At 38.4% G+C, this 14517-nt stretch overlaps 1 protein-coding gene across 10 annotated transcripts in view; it reads left to right on the top strand.

The window, feature by feature from the left end:
- The window catches only part of LOC120414646 (uncharacterized), a 214374-nt gene that overhangs the window by 56037 nt on the left and 143820 nt on the right, over window positions 1–14517 (top strand). The gene's annotated exons all lie outside the window — the stretch shown is intronic.

The following is a 14517-nucleotide window of genomic DNA, read 5'->3' as shown; positions in this document are numbered from 1 at the left end:
GCTATCTTGTCACTCCCTGAAAATTAATGTAAGTGCGACAACTGGCCAAAGAGATTTCAGGTCAGAACGCGTTTGACGCTCGTACAAATTAGACTACCGTAAACGTTTGTAATCATAACTCGGGACTTCAGCAACCAACTTCGGGACAATGCACATAATGGTCAGCCAAACAAAACGTGTTTGATTTTGTTTACATTGCGTACTTTCGTTTTTGTTTATTCAAGGTCAAACATTAAAACGCGTTTTTCTCGGAACGTTGAAATGGCGGGTGTGACAAGATAGCACGACGACGTTGAAATGCTGGTGTTTTTGACAAAGTTGTTGTATGTTGAATTTTTTTCATTGCAATAGAAAAATAAAAATAAAAATATGTTTCTAAAAATATTGACGCAAATATTCCAACCAAGAACAAACATTAGTTATTTTTGCCTCCAGAATCGTAATCTCTCGCTAATCTCTACCCAGTTAGTCCCCAAGTTAACCACCCCAAGTCGAGCCACCACTAATCAAGTTACTAATCCTGTGAAGACTTTTTTAATTGGAATGCCGAGTCATGTTCCCCTGCGCGGCCACAACGCAGCAGGCCGGGCAGCCGATTCCCTAACACACAAGGGGGGAGAAACTTTTGCTCCATCCCAGCCAGCGTCCAACGCCCCTTTTGGGGACACGCTGCCGCGGCCGTTTGGCGAGGGTTGTTTGGTGACCGGCAAGTCACTAAAAATGGCACGCGAAACGTGCCCTCGCACAAATCTCGGCCTGGCCAAGATACTGGCTGCTCCAACGGCACCGGCACCGATCAAAGCACTCAACAGTGCTGCTGTAGGGCTGTACGCGGGGAGCCAGGAAAGTGAAACAAGATGAACAAACAGAAAGTAGGCCAGGAAAAGGCTGGTCGGTTGAGGTTAGGGCTTTTTTGCGGTGATTTTTTTTTTTTTTGCTTGTTCTTTACTATCGATGTACTCAAACGACCCGTAGCCGAGGGGCATTGTTTTCCTTTCGAGCAATAAAGCATTAAATTTAGCGTTCAATGGACGATTCTTCGAAGCCCAACATTAATTCCCCAATTGATCAATAACATGCACGCTTACAAGCCGGCTGGCTTGGGAACTTTTCCTCAAATATTGATTTGTTTCTTGGGAAAAGGCAATTTTAAATCTTTTCAATATCATCACGATTCTTTTATTCTTTTTGCATTAAAATAAGCCTTGCTGGATTAACAAGCTGAAGTAAATGTCCAAAGTGACGTGCAATAAATTGCGCATTGTGTTAGTGATTCACCTGCGACCTTGCCAAGAAAGTAACGAACATTCTCCGCTGTAAAAAGTTTTCCTCTAACTCGGTTACAGCATTAGCTGGTTTTCCCTAACTTCCTCCGCTTCCTTCCGGGAAACCGTCATCCATTTTGAGGGATCATCATCAAGGGGCAATGTATTTTTGCGTGTTCCATTACTTTCGCCTAGCCGTGTATTTATAGCAAAACGTCTTTTCTCATTTTGGAAAAGTTCCATTCGACAGCGATAAATTTCAATTTCTGGTCGAATTGAAGTAGGCGCAAATGGGCATCGTTTGCGTCAGAATGGCCTGCTATAACTCAAGGGTAACGGCAGTCACGTTACGTTACTGCACAAGTAATGTCCAATGAAATAGACAAAAATAACAACTTTCTTTGATCGTGGAAATGGATCAAATTGCATAGAATTGTAAGAGATTTATTAGAATTATTTGTAAAACAGAGTACTAAAACAGTGCTGATTTGCCGGTTCACAGAAGCGGCTGAAGGTTTCCAAGAAGTGGTCGATTTCTTTCAAGCGACAGCCCAAAACGTTGTCGTTTGACACCGCCAACTTAGCTCTCCACAGCATGTCTTTCTTCCACTTTCAGAGCAGGGTACTTGACGCCACCGACAACCGACCACAGATAACAGACGTCCAATTTTATTCTTACTTGCTCATGATAGTTTTTGTTTACATTCAAGAGTAATTTAAGGGTTGTTACGAACAATTAAGTCCTAAACAACTAAGCCAATCGAGCCTCCTACAAGGAGAAAAAAGAGTTCCCAAAATCGTGAACAAGCGTCCATGAAAATGCGAACCTCGAACAAAGTGTTCAAGTGATTTTGAAAAACGTACCATGCAATTTGAACACTTTGTTCGTGGTTCCCATTTTCATGAACGCTTGTTCACAATTTTGGGAACTCTTTTTTCTTCGTGTACGTCCATTGTCCATGGTTGGATCGCGAAAGAAAAACTTCAAATGCCTGTACTCTCCGCTGAAACGTGTTTTGCTTTTATGGTAAAAGCAACTTTTCTGCGCTCAGCTCTTCAAGCTTCACCTACACAAGCTGTGGCTCTACCGTCCAGGTCGCCGCGATTCAGTTCTTAAAAATGGTTACGAATCTGATAGAAGTTTTTACGCGCCCCCTTTTTTTCGGGGTGACATTGAAACTTTTATCATATCTTAACACGTGTTAAAGTTTGAGCTTTTACGAACTGCAAACTGCTTCTTCTAAGCCCGTTTTGAAAGTGTTTAGAGATTTAAGATTTACACTCATAAAGATTTAAGATTGCTCAACGACGAGTTCTTGGCAAAAAGTTAGAATTGCCATTTTCTCTCTTCATTCAGGTGGTTGAATCCACTCCGACTCACCTTCAGGTTACCGCAATGGCAGTAATGAAGCAATCGTCAGCTGTTCTGGTACAATGTCAGCAGAAATAAAAAGGTGAAGAAAGAACAACTTCATGCTGGCTAAACGCTCCGAAAATTGCGGGACATTGAACTCGAGCGTCACGCGTTGCTAGCTGTGAAGTAATTACGAATAATTGCGTGGAATTAATTGGGCTGCTTCCATTTTTCGCGCGTAATTTATGGTGCTATTGCCAAATTACTCGTTAGTGATTGTCAAGTTTAAAATGGTTGAAGGTTGGAAAATGTCGACTGATGTCTATTGTTTACTATAACTGGCCTATATAAGAATCGTGGAAATAAATCAACTCATGGGAACAACAATTTTACATATATTTTCCAGATTCATTACACAGCTAAATTAAATCACACATTCGCGTGATAATTTCCGAAAATTAATTTATATTATGCTGTACTTTTCTTATAACTTCCTCCATCCTGGTAAACGTTTTACAACTTTTGCCAGCACGGTGGTGGTACACACTGCATTGGCAGTAATCGAAAATTTTCCCCCTTTTCTTCAACATTCTCGTTGGAGAAACATTCTCTGGATAACACGCCACGCCAGTGGCAACGTTGGGGAAATTGAGCAACAAATTTCCACCGCACAACAGCTCCCGGCCGTTTATCTTCCCTTTCGCGTAGTTTCCGATTTTTACATCAATAACATATCCTTGTTCGCGTTGACTCGTTTTTGCCGCAAAAACGTGCGCAACCGAGATTACCACAACCAACGTTTAGTACTAGTGCTGGTTATGTGTCATCAAATGCTCAGATTATTTAACTATTACTATTTTATTTGTTTTAGATTAAGTAAAGTTTACATTAATATACTTAACTCACAGATAGAAATCTTGTAAGCAAATCCGTTGAATTAATGTTTCCAAAATCGACCACATTTTCCTAGATTTCACTCTAAATGTTGGTTCGACAATATTGTTGTCCAACATCGGGAAAATGTTGAAGATTATGGAAACCTTTTTAATGTTTACAAATTTGACAACATAAAGTACCCAGATTTGCTTTATTTTAATTTTCTTTACTAAATGGAAATCACTACGACTTTGAATAACTGAACTACGTTGTATACGGAAAAACCTTTACTTTGAAATATAAAAGTACAAATTTCTTTTAAATATTTGTAAAATTTTATCCGGAACCCTACATTTTCATAGTTTTCAACCCTTGCCATTTACTCCAGGACACGAACCATAATCCTTACGTTGCATGTAATGCGGATGCACTCGTGACAAGACGGATATCAGCCGGGAGCGGCAAACAAATTGGTATTATGAAAATCAATTTTCGATAAAGCTACCGCGGCAACTTCCATCATTCTCCCGTGTTACCGCAGCATCCGACTCTGACGGCGGTACCGCGCCAGAGTCGAACTCCGCGCTCGCGTGACACATCGGAAAACCCGCCGCAGGTTCAGGAAGGCGCTGAAAATGCCATGCAATCGAATGTTTTCCGCCGAACCGACTCTCAGGAAGTGGTTTATCGATTTTTGCGCCGGGACTTCACCGTGACGAGGTGACGACGACGGTTGAGGGAGGAGCAGATTGTAACCGGATTTGGGGGAAGGGGCAGGGTTGGAACCACGAGAGACAGCTGGTTGCTGTCATCAGCTTTCCGAATGGGGGAAGAAGATTCGTGAGCCACGTGTGCACAAGAAGATTGTTGCTAATTTGGCTGTATCCTTTGATCGACTTGGCAATCAAGGTAGAAAAGTCGTTTTTGAGATCATGTATTGTAAGCTTGCCAGAAATTGTATTCGCAGCTGGCTGACAACTCGCATTTGAAGATGAATAATGGATTGTGATGATTCGAGGACATATATGATTGCAAAATGCAGTCCAGTTGTTTCCAATTAGCAAATTTGATTGGTTCCAGCTGATGTGGGATGGCGATTTATCTAAAATTAATCGTGAATGGCGTGACTGACGTTGCGAATTGTACTATTCAATGCTTTAGTTTATATGTAAATTTGCCTGTGTTTAGAGGGTGACGATTCTCGAGATTTTCAATTTCCCGGGAATCGAGAGTTGAATTTGGTCATTTCCCGGGAATTCCCGGGACCCGGGAGTTTTTTTACTATGCCAATAGTGACAATAATTTAAAAGGAAAAGCAATAAATTCGTTTTTTTTTTTGAATGAAATTACTTACAATGTTTTCATACTTATTCTATGAAACGTCATTTTAAGTATCCTTATTATTTGGAGGAACTATATGTACCTTTTGATTTTTTTCTGAATCTGCAAATACAAGATCGTTTCTTGAGCTTTTTGGGACTCAAAATTTTAGTTTAACATGTTTACAAATAATATATCTGTATCGAGATTTTTGCAATAGGATAAATAACGATTATAAATATTCATTGAAAAAAAAATACAGTTATCCGGAAAACCCGAATGTTCACAATTGGCGGACATTAACTTTGCAAAAATCGCCAGAGTTTTGTCCCCGAAAATATAATCCTAGAGTTTTTTTTTTAAAAAAAAAGGTCCTATAAAAGGCAATAACTTATAGGACCCTTTCAAAATATCTCTAGAATTTAATATTGTGGTTGAAGTGACAAACAAAACACAATGACTTATTAACGGTGCACATCAACCAGAGCTGTTTCACCCAGATTTTTGTTACAGACATTTTAGTATCTTCAAAACTACGGGAACTATCGATATGATTTTTCATTCATCCCCTAAAGTAATGTCTACAAAGTAATTTACAATAAATTTTGACTAATTTTACAATCGCGTTGTTGCGGGATTGGGTCCGTAAGTTTGACAATTTTGGAATAATAAGACAACAACTTCCTTCGTTGCTGTGCACCCTTAACATCAAAAATGGAAATTATCTTGATACAGCCAAATGAACTTAGGAACTAAAAAACAGACTATGAGGATTGCTATGCTCGAGAAAGAGCTTTCCCCTTTTAGAAATAATAAATAAATAAAAATAAAATATTTCAAAAAAATAGATTTAATATCTGGGATGCAACTGCTACTTCAAGATAAATTTGTGGACCACATTTTTTGGCTTCTTTCATTTATAGTTATTGGAATTTAAAATTTACACTTTCTGAATAAGAGGATTAGAGAAGAACTTGAACATCGAACATTTCGCATACAATGTTCGAAACAATCTAGAATTCTCCAAATAATTTTCTGATTAGTTTATATAATTTTGCATTGATATTTATGTGTTTAAAATTTCCCGTGAGTCTCGACCGAATTTCCCGGGAATCAAGAGGTCCAAAAATGGTTGATTTCCCGGGATTTTTTCCCTGGGAATTCCCGCTCGTCACTCTCTACCTGTGTTTGAAAAGTGACTCGAAATTTGATTATAGAAATATCTACGTGCGCATGTATTGCGTGTACGAACACGAACAAGATTGAGGTTAAATTTTGTCCGGCCAGCAAAACCAAATGGTGCGCATGAGTGCGTACGCGAAACGTCATAAAGTTCTATATACAAATTCTCAATCAAACCGTCCTTCTATCATCCTTTAAACATTCTTCAAATCTAGAAAAACGTTTTAACAGGGCCAAAGCCGAAGTGTAAACAAAGAGTCTATCCTGCTCGTTCTTAATGTAAACATCAACTGACGCGAGCAGGGTAGAATTTTTGTTCACCCTTCGGCTTCGGCCCATTTACATTGTTTTGCTTGAAGTGATGCTTACCATTTCTGGTGATTTCAAATGCTTAGTAAATGGAATGAATCTTAGCACTCCTTCGTCACAATAAATCTAAAAATAGGCAACGGATTGGTTATCTTAGACTTGAGCGTCCAATTTCCCGGAAATTTTAAATTTATTGAAAATTGTTCTGATCTTGGCTCTCAATAATAATATTAATATTAATACTAATTAATGTCATCCTAAAATCAGTATTTTTCTCATTCACAGGGTACGTTTTAAATCACAAACAAAAACATTGGAGTATATTGGATTACTGGTAAGAATGGGTGGATTTATTTAGGGCTTTCAATAATTCAGGAAAAATATTTTGATTCTTTCTGCAATGTTCTTTCAAATATATTCGAGGTTATCGGTTGAATATTTTTGGAGGGAAACCCAAAGGAAAATTCATCTCAAATCCGTTTAGACCTTATTTATGGGTACCAAAGTGAAAAAAGACATTTTCCCACACCCTGCCAAGATTGAACCATTTCGGTGGATCATTAGGCCTGCGCTGCAATATCCATACATTATAGTCAATTTGATCTTCAAATGGGTTACGAAACGGTTTGAAAAAAAAAATCACTCGCACCTCTCAAGACGGAGCAACTCCACCGAAGAGGACGAAAAATGGTTGCGCTATAAAATCAAGTAACAACCAGCGGGAAATTAATTTCGTTACCAAATGGATATTGAGCGTGAAATTGTTAGCTCTCGCATAATTGATTAAGTTAGCGATTGAGGCAAAATGTTGCTAATTGAGGGACCTGGGTCCGCATTTCTTGCGGAGATTTCCCTTTTAACCTAGTGCGGAGAATGTAGATTTTTCATTGCAGATTATCTGAGAAATCAAACATTTTCCAGCAAATAAAACTCAACATTTATTACCGGTGTATCAAATGTGTATTATTGCGCCATAAAGCCAGCCGTCGCCACACAGTCATAAGATCCACCTGTGCCAACCTGGGACAACTCCCGCTGGCTTGGGTAAACCAAGTCAACTCTTCGCTAGAAAGCTACAAACTTTATTACTGCAACAGCTAACGCCCGCATGATTGGCAGGAAGCTCATAAAATTCTCATAATTTCCCTCTCAACACACATTCTATACACACTTTTCCCCGGGGAACACTTTTTGGCTTTCTGCTGACGATGTAAACACTCTCGGAACACACTCCTTCAAAAAATACAACCACCCAAACTCTGGGTCCGAAAAATTACGAAAGGTGACGTTGCCTCGAAAATCGTCCACCGTGACGAGAATCCACACGGAAAAAGAGCGTCCCAGCAGGAGCAAAAGAGGTTGGTTCGAGTGATTTATGGTTCTTTTATCCTTTTGCATAAAATTACTCTGGCCACTCATGCCGCCATGCCACACACTTCAGCCCTACCCTACTACATCTCAATCTTATCGTCCTAACCAGCCAACGAACCGCTTCCAAAATCTGCTCTTGGTTGGAATTTGCTCCAACACCACACACACCCATTATTCTCGAGGATGAGGAAGTTGCTCCAAAATAAGAGGTACCCACCTTTATGACTTCCATCCTTGTGCGGGTGAAAAATCAATTTCATCCACTAAATGGCCATAAATTGTCGCGGGAATTCTTATAACTTGTTTCCCGCCCTCTCCGGCACTTCATCCACAGAATACAGGGAAAGAAAAAAAGCAGTCGGAACGACCCACGGTGGGTAACAATCTGCGTGCTGGTCGCTAGAAATTGGCTACACCTTGGAATTTAATACCGTGAACTAGGGGGAAACTAAATGCTCAAAAGATTCATAGTCCTGCAGAAAATACTTTGACAAAGATTTTTTTTTGCGCCCTGATTTTTAGTGGGATAATTTTGAAAGTTTTTCAAAGAGATAATGATTTTACATCTGTTTTCAATACACAGTACAATACAGTGGAAATTTCAGAATATGAAAGTTAAAAAAACAATCCTTTATCCATTTTTAGGTGGTTAGTGGCTATTCATAATAATAATAAAGTAACTTTACGCAAAAAAGCATAATGGAGCCTTAACATGATATATTAATTAAGTTTCAAAAAAAAAAAAGGAAAAGGTTGTCAGATCTTCAAATAAATTAAAAAAAACCCGCTCAAAATTTCTGAGAATCAACTTCCTTTACTCTGAGTCGATATGTATGCGTGAGGCTAGGAGGCCTTATTAGAAACTTTGAGTGATTTTAGGCTAATGAAAATTTCATGAAATGTTTTTGTTTCCACCCCCTTTAGGGACCATCCATAAACCACGTGGACACTTTAGGGGGGGGGGGGTGTATGGCGATTGTCCACGATCCATACAAAAAAGTTTTTTTTGTATGGACAATTGTCCACGAGGGAGGGGGGGGGATTGAGATTTCCAAAAAAGTGTCCACGTGGTTTGTGGATGGTCCCTAGTGTGGTTCAGGCCCTCTTGGAAATGCAAAAAGTGGTCAAAGACCGTTGCATTGTTGATTAAATTATTGTTCTATGTCCACTAAAGCTCCCCTGAAATTTTCAGCCAATTTGGTTCAGGTTTGGTCACAGCTCTGGGACATTTAAGTTTGCATGGGATTTTCAACGTTTTACTACGGGAAAAAACCTTTTTTTAGTTTTTACTGCCTCAACAATCAGTTACCCATTCAAGTAATTAGAACTAATAAAATTTATGTAGATTATTGTATGGGGAACAACTTTTCAGAACATCACAGATTGATCCGAGTTAATCTGGCTTAATTATAAGTGGTTTAAGCTATGGTGTCGTAATTGTTTTTTGCAAAGGGCCAACACTGGCAATTTTTTTCCTAATTTTCATCTAGGCGCTCACTACGATTTGTTTTTCATAGCTTGACAACTTTTTTGTTGTTGCTGTCAAACAATTTTTTGAACTGCAAATGGAAAGGTCTTTTTTCAAGTCATCCGTACAATTTGACCAAATTTTCTCGTTTTAGGTTCCGCAGTGTCCAGCGAGGAGTGGAAATTTTAGTCTTACTCCAGTTTGTGCAACGATCCAATTCAAAAAAATAGCCCGACGTCTCCGGAGTTCTAAATGCCCATGTGTCGTTGATGGTCAAACACACCAAGGGTCAAAACCACATCACGTTCAAACGGAATCATCATCATCAAGAACTAAGATGTGGAATGTAAAGCAGCTCAATTCAGTTAAAAGATCGCTAGCAAAAATGTTGAACCGAGTGTTGATTTTGAACATTAAATTTATTCCAAATCCTGCTATCTATCGCATTTGTGACTAAAGACTTGCGCGGCCTCATAGTTACATGCTACCAGGCAAGGGCACCGAAGCATAAAACTCAGTGAGGGTTGGGGGAGGTCCGAATGACTCCCAATTTCTCTCAAGGGTCGGCATGCGCTCATGCTCACGAGGCAGGAAAACACAATGTGTCGCTTCAAGATAAACTCCTCGGTTTATTCTCTGACTTCACTTTATTACACCGGCTTCCTCTTCTACCTGACCTCCTATCCTTTCCTACTATCCCACTTCCTTACAGGTTACCTCCTACCTCGACCTGATTCTTTCCGGATACCGTGGGTGGATCTTCTACTAATGTGAGGCCCATCAGCTTCACCTGCCGCTGTTCTGCTTCCGGATCTCCGGAACCGACCTCTGGCCGATTCGTTCTGCTGCTTGCTGGCCTGGGGTTGGACGGTGAACTCGACGGCGTCCCGGCGTCGTTGTGGTTGCTGCTGCAGTCTTCGCTGTCCCCTTCGTGTGTCTGTCCCTCGCGCCCTCGAGTATGGTGATGGACTTGAGCCTCCACGTCACTGAAGTTCCGTGGGAATTGCCCGGTTTCCGGCGCTGGGTTTGAGTCGTGGGACAGGTCTTCCGGAACCAGATGGTTCTCTGTGTGGTTTGTGGTTCGGGGGGTTCCAAAATGGAGGACGCAGACGATCTAGCGATATCGGCTAGTCGCAGTTCGTCGATACCGCAATTGACGACGGTAGACGGTGACGCTCGCGATCACGGATGTTGGCTGGAACCACGACCGAACCGGGGGAACTTTAGTCCTAGACTAAGGGGTTCTGTGGATGAGATGAGGGGGGGGGGGGGGATTGTAATGGCGGTCCTCTCTGGTCTGGTCACTCGCGGTACTTATCAGGGTTGTTGGAGGGTTCGCGGGGAATTACCTGGAGTTCTTGGAGTTCTCGCTTCTCCCAGTCTCCTCTGTCCTCCGTGCAGTCCTTTGACCGCTTCCTGGCACTGGCACTTCACAACACTCCCTCAAGCTGTAGTCGAAGCTACGACGGCTTTCGCGACTTGTCGCACTTCAATACACCGGGTAAATGGCTGATGAAAACCCGGGCCTCATCCCGCGAACCTCTGATCCGGCGAATCCTGGAAAACCCGCCCATCATCATCATCAGTTTCGCCACCCCCAATGGCTGGAGACACTGGAGACATAAACCGACTCGTCTTACTATCCACGAATACACGCACTCTCCTGCCTCTGTGTCACCGAAATTCTCCCACAACACACCCACTGATTACACATTCGAGAACCATCTCTATAATTAAAATCACATGAAATTAGGCATTTTAACATTCTGTTCCTAGAGTTTCCTAGTATGTGGTATGGCGATTGTCCACGATCCACAAAAAAAAAGTTTTTGTTGTATGGGATATTGTCCACGAGGAGGGGGGAGTGTGCACGATTGATGAAGAAATTACAAATTTTATATAATCTGTGGGTCACATCCATTGATGGCGGCGGCCAACGAGAAAATTTATCAGATTCATTAATCGCAGTCCGCACAAATAAAACAGGTTGGTTACTTTTAACTAAGGCGATATATTGAGGATTAATAAATGCCTGTGCAGAATATTTAAAAATAATGTAGAAGGTTTCTAAAAATCGATAATAATTGCTCAAACGTACGTATCTGTTCCCTATTGCGACTTCTTGGCCTTTCACTGAAGACTCTCGTAATAATAATCATAGAACTATTGAGTTATTGGTAATTATTAAGAAGAAATAAAAATATTCCTACCAATTCTAACTACATTATTTTTTTCAAGAGGCTGTACTAGTTGTACATGAATAAGGTTTGTTTCGTCTGGTGATACCTTAATTAGATATATTAATTTGTAAAATCAACTAGTTATAAATTCTTAGATTTTACTGTTTGATGCAATTTTTGAAATATCTCAGAAATATTGAACTAATTTAAACTACTGTTTGTGCAGCGAAGAGTTGCGTATGGTTCCTGCTGCTTTTGAGAAACTTTGATAGATAACTTGCAAGTTTGCACTTAGGCCAACCAAGATGCGTCGATGTCGTAGTGCCTGGTCAAGTGGCGCGTTAAGTGCTTTGGCACGTAACATAATTATTTGAATCCCATGCTACAAACCACTATTATACCATTAGGAACGGTTTGGCACACTTAATCAGCACGTTTCGCTGGCGTTTAATTCCTCTCCTCCTGGATCATACAATTATTTATTCCTCTACTTCTGCATATCTCGGAGACAAAGCTAAAGTTAATCCGAATTTTATTTTGCCAGATTTTTCAACAACATTTCTTTAATGCTTCAGGTAATAAAATTCCATGCCAGAGCTCCTTCATTTGCGATAGGAATTCCATTGTTGCCATTCCGTTCCGCATGGTCATCGGCATTTTGAACTCCGGGGACGCCGGATTTTTTTTTTATTAGACTGTAATTTCCACTCCTCGCTGGACACTGCGGAACCTAAAGCGAGACAATCTGGTCTAATTGTACGGATGACTTGAAAAAAGACCTTTCCATTTGCAGTTGAAAAAATTGTTTGACAGCAACAACAAAAAAGTTGTCAAGCTATGAAAAACAAATCGTAGTGAGCGCCTAGATGAAAATTAGGAAAAAAATTGCCAGTGTTGGCCCTTTGCAAAAAACAATTACGACACCATAGCTTAAACCACTTATAATTAAGCCAGATTAACTCGGATCAATCTGTGATGTTCTGAAAAGTTGTTCCCCATACAATAATCTACATAAATTTTATTAGTTCTAATTACTTGAATGGGTAACTGATTGTTGAGGCAGTAAAAACTAAAAAAAGGTTTTTTCCCGTAGTAAAACGTTGAAAATCCCATGCAAACTTAAATGTCCCAGAGCTGTGACCAAACCTGAACCAAATTGGCTGAAAATTTCAGGGGAGCTTTAGTGGACATAGAACAATAAGTTAATCAACAATGCAACGGTCTTTGACCACTTTTTGCATTTCCAAGGGGGCCTGAACCACACTAATGGTCCCTTAGTCAAAGTTTTATTTTTATTCTCACACATGTACAACCGATTTTCTTGAATAATGCAAAAAAATTACAGTAACGTACAGTAATAATGTTCAAAACAATTTTGTAATACTTTTATTTAAATATTTTGAAAATTACGTTAGAAACAGGAAATTTCTCATTTTTTTTAATTCATTTTGCATAATTTTTAACATAAGCAAATTACAACATTTTGTGCTTCAAAATTTTGAAAAAAGTTCGACCAGAGTCTAACGACAAAAAAAAGTACCAGCCTAACTTTTATATGGAACAAGTGTGTTCATTAGATATGATTAGGGTTAGTGAAATTTCACAATTTCGCGGACAGCGTGAAATCCGCGAAATTTGCCTATTTCCGCGAAATCCCGTGAAATTTTATGTTTGAGTGAAACTGTAATGATTATTCTCAAAATATTTTATCAAATTTGAATAGGGATAAAAATAATCTTAAGAACTACTGTAGAATTAAGCGAGTGAATGAAACTACTGTAGAATTAAGCGAGTGAACCCTATATTACTAATATAGAGTTAGTGAATTTTGACGATTTCGTGAAATTCTTGAAATTTAAAAATTTTCTCTTGGCCTCTCATCCATAAAGACTTTTTAAGTAAATTTCATTAGTATTCAATTGAAAAGCTTGATATGAACCATTTGAAGAATTGTTCAGATTTTTCAGTTTTTTTTAGAAAGTAACTAAATTTAATAATATTTTCATTCGCTGTTATAAAACATTTATTACTTTTTTATTTGAAAGGTATAGTTTCAAAAGAAATTAAAAGAATCAAGCATTGTTTTATTCAAAATAAAATGAAGAATATTTTTATCTTTCAAATCACACATTTCAGATTTTTTTTTGAGGCCTATTTAATTTTTACGACTTTGGATTATTTAGGTTGATGATTCTCGTAAAAGTAAAAAAATACCACCTTTTTTGTTTTCTGTTCTAATTTTGATTAAAAATTTAGATTTCTTTACAAATTTTATTATTTTTGTCTATTGATTTTAAATTTATTTTTTGAAAAGAGAGATGATAACCATAAAAATTTAAAATGGGCTAAATATCGCAGAAAATTCAAACCATTTTACTCATTTTTGCTGGACAATATTGTTAAATTTTGCTTTGTTATGAAATTCAATCAAATGTAAAATGATAAAACAGAAGCAAGTTAGGGAAAACTTTTAAGCTTTATTAGTCGAATATTAAAAAAGCAGTTCAATAAATGAGAATACGCATTCCCTACATTTTGTTTTAAAATATAAATAGAGCCCATCCATCAACCAGGTGGAAACTTTTTTGAAAATTGTGTTTGAACGTGACACAAAAAAATCTCTCAATTTTCAAAGAAGGTTCCTCCTGGTGAAGATTTTTTTAGTTTATTTTTATGCTTAAAAAGCGTTTTTTGTGATTAAAATACAGATTTTCAGAATTATTTTAACATTTTTCACGTTCCGCGAAATTTGCGTGAAATTTTGTGTTTTGAAATTGAGGTTTCCGTGAAATTTGCTATTTTCGAACGTGAAAAATCACTAAGCCTAGATATGATGTATTATAAATGTGATGAAAAATCTTCTTTTTGCTACTAATATTTGTTTAACTAAAGATGTTCGAAACTTGTTTTCAAATAACAGTAATGCCACAAACAAAATACACAAACTAGTGTGAAAAAGTTGACATTTTTTTCTTGTCGTAGATCGCTTTGTTTTTGCAACTGAAATGTATGTTCCATATTTTTGAAGATATTGCTTGAAGTTATTTCTGCCCTGAGATTTTTTGTATTGAGAATCTTGAAGAAAATATGTTTTGCCTTGAATCATTGATTTTTTCGTTAAAAAATAATTAGTGTTGATATCGCATCACAACATTACATAAAAAATACAACAAAAAAAAACACAGAAAATCG

The sequence above is a fragment of the Culex pipiens genome, chromosome 2 (assembly GCF_016801865.2).
Source record: "Culex pipiens pallens isolate TS chromosome 2, TS_CPP_V2, whole genome shotgun sequence".
In the NCBI taxonomy this organism is placed as follows: domain Eukaryota; kingdom Metazoa; phylum Arthropoda; class Insecta; order Diptera; family Culicidae; genus Culex; species Culex pipiens.
Note: the sequence above shows the minus strand (reverse complement) of the source record. Positions and strands in the feature narration are given on the sequence as shown.